Genomic DNA, 17,428 nt, shown 5'->3' on the forward strand with positions numbered 1-17,428 from the left:
ATGCTGTTTCTCTGTTCTAGCTTGGTTTCTGAATCCCCAAAATGATCACTCGACTTCACTGGCACTTCATTGGCACATACTGGAAGAGTAGGGTCACATCTGGCACCATGGGGTTGCAAAAACAAGGGCAAGATACAATAGGGTCTGTCAGGACCTCGGACAGATCACTGTAGCAATTGCTCACCTAAAAACTGCTAGCAATGAAAAAAGGTCTTCTGAAGTCTTTTGAGGCAGTTTAAATCTACTTCTATCCACTCTGAATCTGGATGAGAATGAACAGGTGAAGACTTAATAGTAGCTGGATGGAATGATTATAGTGTCAGAAGCCCTCCAATACCAGGAATATTCCATCTTTGGCACATGAAACTAGTTCAAAACTTGAGGATCTTTTTGGACTCAGCTCCCACTTGAAGAGCAGGTGGCAGTTGTGAGTAGGAGGCCTTTGCACAACTACATCTAGTGTAGCAATTATGACCTTTCCATGATTGTTTCTCATCTAAACTATTGCACTGTAATGTGTTGTACACTGAGATGCCCTTGACAACCACTTAGAAGCTTCAAGTGAACAGCAACTGGAGTAGTAAAAGTAGATTTGGGAGTGTACCCCCTCTGCTTTGAAAACTGCATTAGTTAATAGTCTCCTTCTACATGCAATTCAAGATACTGGTTGTCATCTCCAAAGCTGTATGTGGCTTAGGACTGTCTTCTTACCCATCCAATAAAATCAGGATGATGAAATCTCTTTGGGTCCCTCTCTTAGAAGTTTTATTTTCAGGGACCACCAGAACAAGCCTTCTCAATTTCTGCCTCTCTTTTCAGGAACAGTACTTCCACAAAATTAGACTGGTCTCTACTTTATTGGGCTTGGAGTGTTTGTTTGGTTGTTTTTGTTTTTGTTTTTGTTTTTTGAAAAACCATTAAAACTTGGATATTCCAGAGAGCTTTAGGAACAGATTTGTTGTGAGGAAAACCTTCCTGTTATGGATTTTTGTACGATATTGTCACTGCTGTTCTTATATGGATAATTTTTTTTTAATTTTCTTGTAGATGATATTAAGCTACTCAAGGTCCTGACTGGACTGGAATGAAATATAAGTACAGTGGTACCTCGGGTTATGAACGCCTCTACTAACGAACATTTCGGGTTACGACCAGCTTCAGCAGGAAAAATTTACCTTGGGTTACAAACTCGCCTCGACTTACGAACCGGATCCGCGGCCATTTTCCCTGCTGCCACGTGGTCGCGGCTTCCTGTGGGTGAGGTCACGGTAGCAAGGAGACGTTCGGTGAGGTTTGTGGTGTGTTTTGTGGTGTTTTGCGAAGGTTTTTGGTGTGTGTGTTAGCATGGCTCCAAAGAAAATGCAGAGCAGGCTTGGCAGGAGTAAGGCTCTGAAGAGAAAATTGCCTCGGGTTGCGACCAAATTCGGGCGGAGGGCGGAACGGATTAACCGGATTTACATTGAACCTTATGGGAAACTTTACCTCGACTTGAGACCAACTTGAGTTGCAACCAGAGTCACGGAACGGATTAAGTTCGTATCCCGAGGTACCACTGTAATAATACAGAAATCAATCAATCAATCAATCAGCCTATGTCTCTTAAAAAACAGTTCTTCACCCTTTGGCCTTAGAATATTGAGACTCTGGACTATTTTGGGGAAAAAGAAATGCCCTTATTTCCGAATCCTTCCAAATCCTGTGTAGCCATTTTGTCTGATCTGGAGAATTGATTGATGGCTTTTTCCTTAGGGTTTCCCTTGTGGGTCATCCTGTGCGTGATAAGGGAGAATGTAGGCTAGAGAATGTAGTTGGAAGACCCATCTCTTACTATTAAATGTATAAGCAGGATAAGAGCCCATGTCTTAGTAAGTTCCATTCTTTTTTTTTAAAATAATAACCTTATTAGTAAGTTCCATTCTTGATCACCAGAGCTCTGAAGAAGCTTCCCTTTACCATTAGTTCAGAAGGAGAACGCAAACAAATTGGAGTGGGGGGTTGGAACAAAGGAGGCAGAAGGAGCAAAGGCTACTACTGACAGCTTATATCCCTGTCAATCTCCTCTACGGTAATTAGATTGAGACTAGAAGGAAAGGGAGTGGGATCGGAGTGGGGGAGATTTAGTGAGGGACATCTTTCCCAAGGTTCAGAACTGGCCCAAGATATATTTTCTGCCTGGGGTGGAAGAGTAAATGATATCTCTTTATCCCCACATCAGGATACATACAGTATTATTAAATTGATACCCTGCCTTTCTGCTTATCTAAATACTCAGAGTGGCCAATCTGAGATAGCCGAGTCAGAAAATCTGTCAAGCGCTTCTTGTCCTCCTTTAAAGTAAAAAGAAAGAAAAAGAAATGGTGATACATTAAATAAAACTGATTTTTCATGTCACAGAAATCCAGCTGCTTGAGGTAGTTCCTCACTTTACCTAATGATAGTGCCAGCCTTGTGGAGCTGGCCCTGATTTTAATTTTTAAATGGCTGCTACCTATATGTTTGCTGAACCCTCTTCCACCTCATCTGGGCTCTTGTACTGTCATTTTCTGTCAGGACAAAAGGATCCCAGGATATTTTTTAAAAAGGCAATAGGAAAGGGAGAACTTGATGCCTTTCACCCTTTTTCTCTTAAAATCAGGCACCATCCCACCTCCTTGCCACTTTAGATGTGATTGGACAGGCTGGGATTTTAAAAAGTGGGCTGCCAGCATTGTATCCAATTTTGCCCTAATACTAGGACATTTGGGGGGGGGGGGGGGGAAATGACAGAGAACACTTGCAATCTGACTGGCGTGCAGTCCACTCTTTCCTTAGCAGTGGGAGTCTGAAAATACCTCTGCAACTCAGCCGAGTGGTCCATCTAATTCAATTACCGACCTAGAAGGAACCCATTAGAGGGTGATTCATCTGAACACTGCGCTGCTGCAGCGCCTGTTGCCTGCCAAGGACTGCCAGTCACTCGGGTGAGCTGGTTGCTCTTATTTACCGGTGCTGTTTCAGGTTTCCTCCCTCCTCTCCTGCCACTTCTTTCTGCTCTGTGTCAACTTGTGGTTTGAGGTAGAAAGGGTTTCTTTTTGTGCTCCATCTAGCAGGATCTCGGAGGCATAGAGCACAACACTGGCAATTCCCAGGACTTTTCTTCTCCAATAGCACCATTGCTGGAGTGGACACAGTTCTGGAAACCTTCCAAGCCCCTGATATGCATGTTTTGGCCTGTCACGCTTGTTCTCTGCAGTAACAGGGAGAGGAGGAGGAGGAGGAGGAGGAGGAGGAGGAGGAAAGCACAGGCAGCATCTGAGTGAAACTATACAGGCATCAGGGGAAGAGGAAGAAACCTGCAGCTGTGCTGGCACACCTCTCTTTTGCTGCTCAGATCATACAAGTTTTGCTTCCTGATCCAGGCGGCGAAAGCTTCAGCTCTGTCAGCTGGACTTCCTTCTAGCAGGTAAGATAATATTACCCAGAGATGGGCAAGAATGATTGAGCAAACAGGGCATAGATGAGGAAGAGCTCTGAGCATAGGAAACCTGGTAGGTCTTGTAGAGGTTACTGCTAACTGTAGAAGACAGATAACCTAAAAATGACTACCTTCTGTATTGAGAATCCATCCAGGCTGTAGAGATAGGGACTCTGTTAAAGGCTTCTTTGTTTCATGTGTGTGCCCAGGGAATGATCCAGAGCTCAGATTCTTCTGCACTTTTATTAATGATGGGCCACCCTTGAATATGGGTGAATTAATGGGACAGTTCTAAGAATATTTGCTGAGGGGCAGCAGGGAAGATTTGCTTAGTTTTGCTTCGATCAGTGTTGTCCAAACCTGGCCACTTTGAGTGGACTTCAACTCCCAGAATTCCCCAGCCAGCATGGTTGGCTGGGGAATTCTGGGAGTTGAAGTCCACTCATCTTAAAGTGGCCAAGTTTGGACAACATTGGCTTAGATGCTAATTATCTAGCTTCTCCATTAGCAAGAATGACAAAACTGATCCTAGGTATAAGTTATCTACGTGTTACTTGTCTCCTGTCTTTAGTTATTCAGATCCTTTCAAGATGTCTATGACATCCTGAGAGGTGCAAAGGATTTTGCCTGCTGGCTTGCCTTTCTTTTGCTACATTCCCACGGTAAGCATTTTTTAAAGCAATGCAGTTCCCACAGAAGTCAGTTGTCCCTCTTCTTTTCCTTCTCTTGATTTTTTCACATCAAACAGTTGGAATAAATGGCTCAGGAGGGCATGAGAAGACTCTGCAGGCTTCCTGGTCTATCTCAATTACTCTCCTGTTGTTCCCCAAGTCTTAATGCTTTGGAGCAGGTGGAACAGCCAGGGTGGTGGTGGTGGCTTGGAATCAGCTGCATGTTTTTCAGGGCTTGTGCAACATGTCTTTCCATCTGTTTCTACTTGTGAAATGCTGCGTTCCGAATCATGTGGGTCTAAGGGAACATATCTTGTGATCTTGATATAAAGCCTAAAGGAAAGGGGATGGGTTTCAAACATTGTATACAGATGCTCCTTTTAAAGTTTATACCTGCCTTTGCCTTTATAATACTCTGGTTTACAGCCACCTGGGTAGCAGTGCAAATAATGATACAACCCAATTGCATTTGTTCTAAACCCATGCAGAAAAAATCCAATGTTATTGTAGTGCCTGATGACTCTCAGACATGCAGTGATGTTTTTTTGGCTTATGAATCAAATGCAATTCTGTCTCATAGACTATTTTGGGATAGTGCTACAGCTGGACCTCACCCAGATCAGGGAAACAACAAACAAGCGTGTTATTAGTACCTATGTTGGCATATGTTTGCCAGAGCCCTCCAGGGCTGAAACTGTTTGCCACAGCACGCTTTCTTTTTGCTATTTTTGAATAAAGCCATGGAGACATATGCTTACTGTATTATTTTTACTTTTAAAATATAGCTTTTGTTTCTAAAAAACAAAAGAACAGAATGGCGCTTGTTCTCAAGGATCACTAGATGACTGAAGTCCCTGAGACAGCCACTATAGGACCATGAAATCCATGTTCTAGAATGATTAAATTACATCCCGGGGGCTTTTAGCTGGATAAAATCCCTATTATGTTATTCTAGGCAGATTAAATCCATTACTTCCTGGGATGTACAATGGATTCTTTGCCAGCCTCCCTACTTGCCAGTTTCTTAGTTTTGCTGTTTCCATACTGAGTAATAGTTCTGTGTGAGCTATTCTCATGTGGAGTTTCCAAAACAGAAATACTGCTATCCTATGGCATTGGACCTGGTTATCTGCAGGACCACCTATCTCCAATCATTTCTGCCCACTTGATACATTCAGGCAGAGTGGATGCACGCCAGTTTCTCTCAATTAAATGTGGTCATCTTGTAGGACCAAAGAAGAGTGCCTTCTCTGTCACAGCCCCTGCCCTCTGGAATAGCATTCCCCCAGAGATACAGATGTTGCCCACTCTCTGAAAGGTCCTTAAGACTTGGCTCTGCTCCCAGGCCTGGGGTTAGTATCTTTGTGGGTCCCCTGTTTTGACTGTTACGATTGTTCTCTTGTCCAGGCTATTAAGTTTTGTATGTTTTTAACTGTTTTAATTGTATATTTGGTATGTTGTAAGTTTTTTGGAGAGGGTAGCTGTAATAAATCGTATACATACATACACACGATGCTATAATAGAGGATTTGTTGGTGCTCTGCCCCTATCAAGCAGCTGTCTTTTTCCACTGATGCTCCAAACTCATTTGTCACAATTCCTTATGGAAGGTAAGAACCCAACTTCCTAATTCAGGTACTTAATTTGGGACACTTTAAGAATCACATGTTTTGATTTTAAGGATGTCTTTTTATGCTTGGCTGCTTCCAGATGGATGGCTCCCTGCATATCAATCAAAAGCCACCTTACTTCCCAACTTTCCTCCTCAAATGAAAATTTGGAAAGGGTACAAATGGAATATGTTGCTATTTATAGCCTCCCACAAAACTCCATGAATGACAATTGGACTGGCTGCTAAAAAATCTAGTTTGGAAACACCAATTCATGTTATAGTAAATTTAAAAGATTCACTGGTTTTTCTGACTTCTTGGACATGAGCCCCTAAAGGACTCTTGCCATTTATATTTCATATCACAATAATTGTGCCCCATGGGGAAGTTTCTCCACATCAGTAGATCGATCGATCGATCAATCTATCCATCTTCTTTCAGTGAATCCACACAGTGGAGAGGAAAACTTGCCCCCACTGTAGCATTAATTCAGGAGGAGCTATTAACACAGTGAATGGAGACCAAGATTGTCTTTGGGAGTACTGTTTATAATGATGTCACTTGTCACCAACAGTATTTGTCAGTATGAAAGAGGATTTCATTTATCTCATGAACTCCTGGCAACATTAGTATCTTGTTTGAAATCCCTGGGGTAAATCTGCTTGCTGAATAATGTACACAATGTGTCTTAATTGAGCAGAAACCAAACCCTGATTCCATCTCTGCTGAAACCACATTTCTAGCAGATCCTGCCTAATGACTTACTAATGAAAAACTGTGTCCTTCCAGTATAATGTGTCATTATAAGATTTATGGGGAAACTGTCATAGCTGAGAGCTCCCTAATAGTCCATGTAAGAAAGAGCAATGCAACATATGTATCAGGATAATTAATACAGAAAAAGTGTCACTATTGAAGGTTAAATTGTTTGTGTGTAAGAGAAAAATAGAGATGGGTTACTTAATCCTTAATCTTTTGATTGTTTTCTTGATCAGCATTATTCCCTCTCCCCCATGTAAGTCTGCTTTTCTACTTATTTGGTGGGGATATCTTTCACTTCATGGGTAGAAAAACAGACATTTTGAGTAGGAAAAGAGCTAGAGGGAAAATGATTCTCATAAGGGTTGTTTGCTTCTATATTATTTTGCTCATGTGAATTTAAAAAATTGTAAGTAACCCAAATAGAATCAGAGAAACATTCATGCCTCCATTCTAAGTTTCCCTTATCCCATCTATTTTTCTAATGAATAAACCATAGAAAATGTAACTTCAAAAGAAAAGTTATATAAAGGTAAATACATCTTGGCAGAATTCTGTAAAGCAACATTTTCACTGAAGTGTTCGAAGTTTTAAACTTGCAATTTATGATGTGTGGAAATGCAGCATGTGTGCACGCGTGTGTGTATGTATGTGTATGTGTATGTGTATTTATTTATATATATATATATATATATATATATATATATATATATATTTTCACTAGATTTCCCTACATTCTTGGGTGTGGGCAAAGTCATCTAAGGCATTCCACAGAAGACTTCAATACTGGAGGGTCTGAGGCCTCTAATTCTATAATTCTATGCTGGCAGCAGACTAGAAAGGTGAAAGCAAGCCAAGGGATTTCACATCCCTTTCCTGAACTTCCCCCACCCCCAATTATCAATCACCCTCCAGCTATAAGAGTTGGAAGTGAATCAAAGCCAAAGAGATTACGACAACAGGAGGAATTTAGCTACAGCAGCTCTCCTTCTGATTCAAAGCCCATCTGAGCATGACCTCTGTCCAGTCTTCCCAACAACTTGTGCTGGGCCTTCCTGGTGTCAGAAATGTTGGTAGCTGGCTTCAGAACCAAGTGGAAGCAGACAGAAGGAGGCATCTAAAGATTCAAGAGTTCCTGCTTTGAGATTGGAGCCTTTGGTCAAAAGCACCCTCCTACCCATTCTTAATTGAAGCAACTTCAATTACATACAGTATTTGATTCAAACACATTTAATTCAAACTATATTTTTCAACTAAATCAGTTTCTCACAAGGATAAGACTACTTACAGGAAGTGTTGAGTTATCCAGTCAACTTTTCTGTGGGTGAAATTGGACCAGCTCCTTCATAAAATCCACAACTTAAATTGTATTACCGATAGCAGTGTTTCTTTGTCCTCAGTCATATCTTTGAGGGAATAAATATATAGGCAATAGGCTTTTTTCTCATGTAAAAACTACAAAGAATCTTATGTTATCCAAAATATGAAGAGATGTATAATGGCATAAGCTTAAGGAACTACATATTGTCAGATGCATGGAACATTATTTTGTTCATTTATTTACTTTAATATATTGCTCCCTGTGTAATGATATCTCCAGGTAGTTTACTAGTATAAAACTAAAAAGTATTAAAATATAATAAAATACAAAAAAGTCATATAAGATACAGTAATTAAAAATGCGGTGTGAGTCAAGAGGGCAGAACCAAGCAAAATCACCCGAAGACAACATTGATACGGAGAGGCCAAGCAAAGAGACAAATTTTCACTAAGCACCCAAAAGATGTAAGGCCTTCTGGATTTCAGTGGGGGAAACATTCCAGAATACAGATACTATTGCAGAGAAGACCCGCATGTAAGTAAATACAAATTTATACTTTATCACTTGCAGCGAACAAGGCAGGATTTCTATTGAGGTGCTTAACAATTATTCATTTGTACAGAGAAGGTGAACCCATGTATCCGAGCCCCAAATTGCTTATGATCTTATAGATCAGAAGCAAAACCTCCTGAATCTGGCTTGGTGGCTGATAATTAACATTATCTTAATATTGGAGTACTGCTGAGTTGCAGATGAGGGAAGAGTAAAAAGTAAACAATGAAATTAGGTGAGCGAATGTGTATCAGAGTAAGAAAAATGGGGGGAAATGTATGGCATTCACCTGTGAGTGTTCCATGTAAATTCTTCATTTTGAAAACATACTTTAATAAGTAATTAAAATCTAATGATTGGCATAACTTTTTCATTTATACTAGATAATTTGTATACTGATTTTTCAAAAAAAAAAAAAAAAAAGCCCTACTCATTGCAGGTTTTGCTGAATTTCCTAATTTATCAGATTTTGCTACTCTTGTTTTGTGAATTTGTTGGAGGAGCCTGTCCTGAGTGATTAAGTAAAACTCAAAGAATTATGAAGAAACTAACTTTCTGGTTATATCCTGAGAACATTGTTTTTAACTTGCATAATAACATTAATTACAGCTGTACCCATTGTCTCATTTGTTATCTTTGCAAGGGCTGGAATTAACAATGTTGAATACATACATATTAGTCCCAAGTATCAGTAATTTCATAACAATTTCAAGTATTTCCTTTACATAATATGCATTTTATGGGCATTAATTAAGCTCAACAAGTTTCAGTTATACTGTCTTACCTACCTGCAGGTTTTGTGTGGAATTGCCCTTGATAATACCTTGGACATTTCTACAGACAATTAATACATCAGATCAACTCATCAGAAGAATGAGTCTCTGAAAGCACATTATGTCAATGCCCTGTCATCTACCCAAATGATGACTGCCTTTCTACTGCCTTTCCAGCACAAATAGAAAACTTCATACTACAAATCCTTTAAAGCAGGGCGTGAGAGGGTTCTTTTGGGAAATGGTACCAACAGCAACAGACAGACTGTTTTTAACTTCCATGTCTTTTCCCCAGGGAGGTTTTTATTACAAAAAATTAACAAACTCACTTATTCTGTATCTTATGTACTCAACAAACTTACTTATTACTAAGCCTATACTATCTTAAACTATACCTATGCTGACATCTATGTCTATACCTTATAACTACACAGTCTATTTTTCTTTGTTTTTTGAGCTTACACCAATGTCTTTAGCTACCATTTAGCCACCTTCAAATTGGCTTCTGTTGTCAGCTGCTGTTCTAAACTGCTGCTGAAGCTTTGGCTTGGCAGTTTCTCAGTGTATGCTGGGGTGAGAAAAGGAAAGCGCTTTACCAGTGCTGGCTGGCTGTAGCTTCTCAGTGTGGCTGCTGGAGTGATGAGGCTGCTGGGCTCCACAGTTCCTCCCTTACCATCAGTCATCTGTTGAATTGACCACTACTGGACTCTCTCTCAGATGCAAGTTCTTCCTTTCTGCTCTCCCACATGACGTTTTCCTTTTATAATTGAAACCATGTGTGGTGCAATGCTCTTCAGGTTGCCTTAAAGTCCTAGGAGAGAAAACAAAGGGAAGGAAGAGCTCATGCTGGCCACTGTGAGGCTTTCCTTCCACACTGAGGTAGATGAAGAACCACAGCAGTGACACATGGCTTATCCATATGGCAGCATCAGCATGTTGCTATCCAGCGTAGGGGCAGGCAGAAAACTATGCCAACTTAAAGGAGTGCTGACCATACTTTCAATACCAGCTTTGCTTGGCAGTGAAGCAAAGAGGGGAAAGTCCACATGTGGCGGCACAAGGGAGGTGGGGTATAGAGTGGATCCTCCTGCTGTCAGTTTTTTGATCCCACAGAGCGTCCACACTCTACACCAAAGGAGTTGTTCTCTGCACCTTCCCTTCTTTGCCCCTGTTCCTTGCCACCCATGGGAGAGAAGAGAGCTAACAATCTCTTCTCTTCCCACTACTTTTCTTGCAATGGGGGGAGAAAGAAGAGTGGGTCTTCCATCAGTTCTCCATTTGTACAGAATGATCTTAAATTCATGGGGTAGGGTGGGGGCTCTTTAAGCATGCGTCCAGCAGAAGATAGATGGGCATGTATCAAGAGTAGTGGGCAGAGGGTGCTGTTTCCCCTATGACATAGCTGCACCCCTATGGCTTTGGCTTTTTAAATGCGTATGGTTAAATTGCCCCCTGCCTTGCAGCTTCCAGTGCAGAAGCCACAGATAGCATTGATGAAACATATACAACAGTCTTCCAGAAGACCCCTGGGCATGTATTCAAATGTCTTCCCACCACCCATTGGAAAACTGTAGGGAAAGTAGCTTTTCAACCACCCTGTGGGGAAAGTGGGTCTTTTTGGTCCAGGAGAACTGGGACCTTCCCTGTCTTCTCTCCTTGCTTCTCTCCCACCCATAGGTTGGCAAGAGATGTAAGTTGGCTTTTTGGCATAGCAGAAGAGCCCTGACTCTCCCATTGACAGTGAAGGTGAATGACCCTGAAAATAGGTGGCCAGGAACCAGGGGAGAGCGTGCCCTCAGAATCCTCAGGTGGTAATAGGAGTAAGGAATTTTCTCACCCCTAAACTTATCTCAGAATGTTTTTTCACAGACTGACTGCTTGGCACAAGTTGCACTGGCAGCAGGGAAAAACATCACTGTCAAGCAAAGCAAAGAATGACCAGTAGCAGATGCTTTCATGATAAACTGGGGAGGGTCTTGAGGATGCTGTTGTGGATTCATCACCTTGATAAATAGTTAGTTGGGCATCTTCACCTAGGTCAAGCATTACATATGGATTAGTCTTCCATGACATTTTCCAAAGGGCAGGTAATGTTTGCCCATTTTTCATTATGGGGACCTTTTGGGGGAAAAAAAAGTAAAATAAGATTGAGGGGAAGCCAAAGCTGAATTCCATTATTACAGCCTCTCAGCAGGAGTCAGCTACCAGGCACTTTAGGAGCCACACCAAAAACTAGGGGGCTGTCATACCTAGTCAAGACCAATCCACCAAAAGGAACCTTTTATATGCTTACCAATGCTTTTCAAAGACACATTCACAATGCTGGAATTAAGAGTTCCCTTCACTCAATTCTCAAAGCAAAATAGGTTCCCCTCTGCTTAGGATATGTACGACTCAGTGTGCATATCATCCAGAGGCCCTGTTTGTGCAAGTTCAGGTTGCTTAGCAGATGCTTCCTGTAGAAAGATTTTCTCATAATCTCATCCCACAAGAGCAGAATGTTTGCAATTTTTCTACAGAAGTGATATTCTGTAAGAAATGTATATGGCCCAAAGCCAGTGATATAAGCTGAAGTCTTAGAGTTGATGGAACTCTTTCAGGTACTTGATAGATTAGTATTTTGTTTTGAAAATACTACATTTTTTAAAATGAGCTGTATCATGACTGTTGCTCAGTAGACTTTTCTTGAAGCAAGAAAAAGGCTTTTCAAGCTTATTTTCTCCATGTAGTTCTAAGAACTTATGGATTCTTTTGAAATGATTTGTATAGTGATGCTCGGGAAAGGAGGAATCCCAGCACTACTGTCCTATCCTATTCCACTAGCAAGAATTTTCTGCTGGATCTCTGTTTCCTCCACAGATAAAAGGAACTCACTGTATTAAATGATAATTTTCTTTGGTTTATGTAATCATGTACAGAGGCATAGTGTGAAGAGAACTCACCAGAGTTCAAATGTTAGATATTTGTTCATTTCCATGGTCCTCCAGACTAAATTGCAGATTCTTTTTTGCACATAGAAGGGGGGAAGCTAAACAGAAAATAAACTGTTCTTGTGCTGTTTATAATTCAGCTAGAAATGTAGCAGACAACTTGTTTATGTTTAAGTGCTGTTAATGCTGGATTAAATTTTATATATTTTATATTACTTACAGACCCCAATCTCCAGAGAAACACATTGTTTTAATATATATTCTAGATACCTTTCAGAAGTTCACTCAATTGATTGAGTTTTGAATCACTGCTTAAATTGAAACAATGCTAGGACAGATGTGTTTTAGCCTGTTAGATAATTTCCACTGAAGGTTGAATTTATATTCTCTTGAAGGAAGCCATCCTGCCTTCTCATTCCACTGTAATAACTATACATCAAAAGGGTAATGATCAACAAATTATTCACCAGTGCCTGTATGTCACTAAGATAAACACTGATAAACATATTTAAGATAAACTATGATAAACATCATAGAAGCTGGAGACACATGCTTATCCACTAACTCTTATGCATGACATTACAGTATTTCTTTTTCTGCCTATTCCTTACATAAAGCCAAACATGCTCATTTAAGACAGTCCTTGTTATGTCTGGTAAGAAAACAAACACATTTTTCAAGAACCTCTCTTAAGATGGTATAATACCTTTTGGAGAAAGCAAATCCTGTTGGTCAACTCATGTCTCCTTCATTCTGGTACCGATTGTGCAGGCCAACTATAGCAAGAGTAATGGGATAGCTCTTTTTTTATCTTTCAAAGACTGTTTCAGATAATTGTGAGTTAAATCAATGTAAACAAAGAAGGCAATGAATATACTGGTCCTCCAGATGTTGTGAAATGAGTTCAAAAGCCATCTTGGGAATTGTACCCATAATAAGAAAAAGAAAATGCTATTTCCTTCATTAAATACATAAGAGAAAAGGAATTTCCATATCCACTTTATTTAAGTCAACTATAAGCAGATTTCTGTACCTTTCAAGGGCATGCCAAGAATGAAGTTCATGCTATGGCCCAATCTTAAAACAATGATGTCCAAAACACTCCAAACAGTTTTCTATAAATCAAAAGATTGATGGATTATGGGTGAGTGTCAACTCTTCTCAGCATTAGAGTTTTCTCCAGAGATCTAGGTCTTTGCATAATGTGTCATACTTCAGAGTATGATCATTTGAGCCAGGTCATTTCTGCCTTGAGTGAGAACTCTGGATTGATTTGTTTGATGATTCATTTGTTTGTCTGTTGTTGTTGTTTTTGGTTTTTGGCTGTCCATGCTATTCTTAGGGGTCTTCTCAATACCAAATTCCAAACGCATCAATACTCTTTCTATCCTGCTTCTTCCAAATCCAACTTTTGCTTCCATAGAGGGTCACAGAGAATACCATTACCTGAATTATTCTGATCTTTGTAAGTGTAGACACATTGCAGTGTCTGAATATGTTTTCCAAGGCCTTCATGGCTGCTGTACTAATCTGCAACATATTTCTTGACTGCTTTTTCCTTTACATTAATGTCTGATCCTAAAAGGCAGAACTATCTAGCACTTCAATATCTTCATTGTCAATTCTATGGCTGGTTGTTGTACCTGTTGTCATTACTTTGGTCTTCTTTACATTTAGTTTTAGTCCCACTTTTTCACTATATTCCTTGACTTTTACTATACTCCTTCACTATACTCCTTGCAGATCCTTTGCATTTTCAGCTATCGGAATAGCATCATCAGCATAGCATGGGTTATTGATGCTTCTTCCTCCAATTTTAAGGCCAAGCTTATCTTCTTCCAATCCATTTTCCCTTAATAAATATGCAGCATACAGTATGAATAAATAAGGGGAGAGTGTAGAGTCCAGTCTCACTCTTTTGCCAGCCTGGAGACAGTCTGTTTAGCCATGTTCTGTCCATACATTAACTTTGTAACCTCTATATAGGTTTTGCACCAGGACAATGTGATGTTCTGGGATTTCCTGTTTTCCAAGGATATTCTACAGCTTGACAGGGTTGACACAATTGAAGATCTTTCTATAGCTGATGAAGCACATACTGACTTCTTTTTTGGAATTCTTTGGCTTTCTCAATTATCCAGCATGCATCAGTAATAATGTCTCATGTTCCTTGGCCTTTTCTAAAGCCAGCTTGAACATCTGGCATTTCCTTTTCCACATAGGGCTGTAATCTGTGTTGGATGATCCTAAGCATTATTTTGTTAGCATGTGAAATTAAGGATATTGTGCAATATTTGGCAATATCAAAGTTTATTTGATATCGGTATATAGATTGAAATCTTCCAATCTGTCAGCCACTGTGTTGTTCTCCAGACTTGATAGCATAGCTTAGTTAGAACCTCTACTGATTTTTCTTCTGTTCCTTGCCATATTTCTGTGGGTAGTCCATCAGTTCCTGAAGCCTTCCAGCTTGGTAATAACCAAGAGAAGTTCTTGTAAGTAGGAAATATCTTCTAAGGTATATTGGATATTGACATCTCTAATATACAGAATTTCAGTATACCCCTTCCATTTTGTTTGATCTTCTTTAAATCAGTTACTATCTCTCCATTAGCATATTTTAGCATACCAACTTGAGGTTGGAACCTCCTTCTTAGTTCAGAGATTTTTTGAAAGACTTTCCTTGTTTTTCCATGTCTGTTTCAATCTTCAATGTCTTTACAGATGTTGTTGTAATCCTGCTTCTTGTCTCTTCTAACAGCATTCTGAAACTCTTTGTTTCCTTCCTGAGATTTTTGGCTTTGGTTTCTCTTTTCTTCTTGGGAATTTCCATGATTTGTTCTGACATCCAGCTTGCTTTCTTCTGTTTCTCTATCCTTGGCCATCTCTTTTCACATTCATCCTTAACAATTTCTTTAAGTTCATTACACAGTTCCTCTGGTTCTCTATTAATGAGATTCAGGAATTCAAAGTGATTCTTGATGTACTCCTTGAAAATGGTGGGTATATGCTCAAGATCATATTGTGGAAACTGGTTGGTTTTTTCTTCCATTTTAGGTTGACTTGGAACTTGCACATGAGCAATCCATGATTTGTTCCACAGTCAGCCCCTGATCACATCTTTGCTGTAATATAGTCAATCTGATTTCTGTGTACTTCATCTGGTGACGTCCACGTATGTAATGTCTTTCAGGTTGTTGGAAGACTTACAATGAAGAAATCTTTGGACTGGCAGGAACTGAACAGTCACTTTCCTGCTTCATTTCTGTTTTCTAGGCTATACAGTCCAACTATGTTTTTCTCCTAAACATTTCCAACTTTTTGCATTCCAATCTCCAACCATAAGTAGCACATCCTGATTATATGTTCTGTCAGTTTCAGATTGAACTTGACCATAAAACGTATCAACCCCCTCTTCTTCTGCATCAGCATTTGGAGCATAAACCTGAATAATTGTCATATTAAAGGGTTGTTTCATTAAAACCAAGTACTCTCCTTGCTATATCCTTCTTGACTATAAAAGTAGTGCCCTTCCTTGTTTTTTGTGTTCTGAGTAGTGAGCCATAGGATTTTCTGACTGAAAGTATCCAGTTCCAGGCCTTTTCAATTAGCTGATGCCTAAGATATCAATATATAGTCAATTAATTTCTGAAGATGCTTAGCTATTAATGTTGAGCTTTCCCATGACATTTGTTCCTGTTCCTGATATAAGATTCCTGCGTTGGATGTCGTGTTTCCTGCAGTAACATCAGCAACCGGATGTCCTAAAGGCTTTAATCATAAACACCATCAATATGCTGAAAAGTCCTCAGTTCTTCCTCAATAGCTGCACCTCTTTCAATCAGACTTCAATCTGGGACACAGCATTGGTTGCACTTGTTGGTGACCTATAGTGGAGCCAGGATGGTGGTGGTGTGTCCATCCTTGTATTCCTTGATCTGTCAGCAGTTTTCAGTGCCATCAATCACAGTATCCTTCTGGATCAGCTGCAGAGTGCAGGAGTGGGGGGGCACCATGTTACAATGGTTCTCTTTTCTCATCAGCCAATTCCAGTCAGTGTTGGTGGGGGGGAGGCTGTGCCTTCCATCCTTCATTGCCCTGTGCCTCAGAGCTCAATGTTCCCTGCCCCCTCCTGTTTAACATCTACATGAAACCTCTCAGGGAGTCATCCTCCAGTTTGGGGTTCAGTATCCTCAATATCCAGATGATATCAAGTTGTACATCTTAACCTGGGCCAGCCAAGTGATGCTGTCAATCTCCTGTCCCAGCCTCCAACAAGCACAGTAACTATTGTTCAACCACAACAGAAGGGTCACAAGTTATACGCTTCCAGTAAGAGAAAGAAAAGTTCTATGCAAAGCTTTAGGTAACATAATGGGGAAGAGCAGTTCTCTCCAGCCTCATCCCATACTTTAAATATCCTCAGTCTCTGCTAACCCCTGGCCAAAGAAGTACATGACAAGGCATGATCATCACATTCAGCTTTTCCCTGCCTTCATTCCAGTTGATTGGTTGCTACTTTCTAGGAGTAAGAAAATGTGATGGCTAAGTGGTACAGCATATTCTCTGAGGGCAGTATTCCAGGTTCAGTGTTTGGAAGTTTCAAGTAAATTTGGGGAAAACATCTAGAGAACCTCTCTTAGTCAGAGTCAAGTAGCCTTTCCTAGCTCCACAGAAGGTGTAGGTTGGGAAACAGACAGCATCATTCATTCATTCATTGTATATCCTGCTGCAATCCAGTAAAACTGCATGAACCACCAGTCTGACCCAGTAAAAGATAGCTGGATTTGCTGATCCATAAGATAATATTACTTTATTAAACAGACTTGGGAGATAGAAAGTAAAGTGTATTGGAAGTAGTTACATGCCCTCTATTAATAGCTAAGCATCTTCAGAGAGACAAAGACCTATATCAGACTGCCCTCAATTTTGAACAATGTGTAGATTACCCAAGATGTTTTTTAGCCATCCCCAACCTTGAACAATAGTAATAGTAACACCAGCCACATAATATATTGTATGATATTGAACAAACCCACAGGGAACATAGTTATTATAGCAGCTGGTATTACAGGATAGGAGGGTGGGGGTGGGAAGAAGCATCTCAGGAAAAAAACTGGCATGTTATACATTGTGACAGTCTATATAAGCAGTAATTCATAAATAAATGAGATATACACCCAACAGCCTAGTATTTCTGGTAATCTCATGACATTTTGTAGTACAGATGGGTATTAGTTTATCAAGAGTTCAGGGTCACATTCACATGAGCAAGACTAATAGCAGAGGCCGGATCTCACCATCAGGACTGGGAAAGGAGAATTGTGGAGGGCAGTGAAAGAAAGAAACTGAAAGATA

The 17,428-nt window shown here is 40.1% G+C and overlaps 1 protein-coding gene across 7 annotated transcripts in view; it reads left to right on the forward strand.

The window, feature by feature from the left end:
* The first annotated feature begins 2,859 nt into the window (after window positions 1-2,859).
* Window positions 2,860-17,428, forward strand: part of FGF1 (fibroblast growth factor 1) — a 54,383-nt gene continuing 39,814 nt past the window's right edge. For 4 of the 7 annotated variants that reach the window (XM_088133707.1, XM_088133709.1, XM_088133708.1 and 1 more), the window contains exon 1: window positions 2,865-3,442. The gene's annotated coding sequence lies outside the window, so the exon portion shown is untranslated. Of the gene's footprint in view, window positions 3,443-17,428 lie in introns of all 7 variants that reach the window. The other 3 variants (XM_088133712.1, XM_088133711.1, XM_088133706.1) reach the window with 3 other exon arrangements.

This window comes from Python bivittatus, unplaced genomic scaffold (genome assembly GCF_059951505.1).
Source record: "Python bivittatus isolate LINGU-HERP-01145 unplaced genomic scaffold, Pbiv_v1 ctg000080_np1212, whole genome shotgun sequence".
NCBI classification, from domain to species: Eukaryota; Metazoa; Chordata; class Lepidosauria; order Squamata; family Pythonidae; genus Python; species Python bivittatus.